Here is a 1,308-nt window from a genome sequence, read left to right as displayed (position 1 = left end):
ATGTTGCATAGGAAAGTAGAATGTGAGATAGATCTATGACATTACAGTTTCATAGTGTTCTAAGAAGAAAGCCCAGACAAGCATGTTTCCAAATCGAAGATCATGTTTCATTTAGTTCAGATCTATCTGTTGATCTTCTTCGTCAGGCACGGACCTGTGTTGCAAACTTAAAGCAATGTGCATACATAACTATACAATATTCGTTACAAATGACTGAAGGAAATACGAATGTAACAAAACAAGCTTTCAAACGTGGCTAGAGAGTATATATTTTTCACAGTATGTCACATTATAATGCATTCTTTATTTAATATTCTCAGTCTCATATCGTTATTTATTTATAGGAATATAATTTGTGTTGTTTAGTCGTACGATGTCTTGCACAACGTTTTCAGGTGACTACCTCTACTGGATCAATTACTTTGACGACAGTATCGAATACTGCAAGCTGGACGGAAGTAATCGCAACACACTGACCCGGTATTCGGGCATCGATCTAGAAGGTCTAACTCTATATCAAGATTACCTTTTTATATCCACGAGAGAACATTCGTAAGTATTGTAATGCATGAAACAGAGTGTCTTCCCAACAGTCCATATTTAGAAAGCATATCGATGTATTGTGTGCGCATTGCGGGTAAGATGTATTATTCTTTGTGCATGCAGATAGCAGGTTATATCCTCTTGAAAGTTCAAATTCATGTCCTTTGAAATAAACAGTACACGCCAAAGAGCCAGGTTCATATTTGTTCTTCAAAAATGTTTGCATCATCTCTCTAGTCTTTGTATGTTAATCCCTCTTCATCTCTATAATTAATGATAAGAGCAGAGAGCAAAACAATTGTGCTTTGTTTATTAGATAAACATATTTTGTTTTCAATGTTATACTTCTCAATATGAATCCTTCTAAAACATTGTCCCATTATACCAGTTGGTCAATAATGCATATATGAACGCTATTGATTACAATGCACATACATTGTAATATGGATTAGGTTTTAAGTTGAGTATTATCTTCATTACTGAAATACCAGTTGGCCTTCATATGTATTCCGTTCTAAATGCAAAGGCTGCACTGTTATGCTTTTCATTTCTTTGTCTTGGTTAATTATTAGATAGTTTACACTGTGTTACCATTTTAAATTACTTATCGAATATACGAAATTATAATTACTACACTTTTAATTATCAAGCACAACATTGTGTAAGTCATATTTTTGACGAAAGATCCCTCTCCTATTAGTATAACAGGACTGAAAATATGTGCACGTTGTTTTTGTTTTGTTTTTTTACAACGGTCAGGCATAT

The sequence above is a fragment of the Sinohyriopsis cumingii genome, chromosome 14, assembly GCF_028554795.1.
Source record: "Sinohyriopsis cumingii isolate HCF-2022 chromosome 14, ASM2855479v2, whole genome shotgun sequence".
Taxonomy (NCBI): domain Eukaryota; kingdom Metazoa; phylum Mollusca; class Bivalvia; order Unionida; family Unionidae; genus Sinohyriopsis; species Sinohyriopsis cumingii.
The sequence above is the reverse complement of the archived record's forward strand: the minus strand, read 5'-3'. Positions refer to the sequence as shown.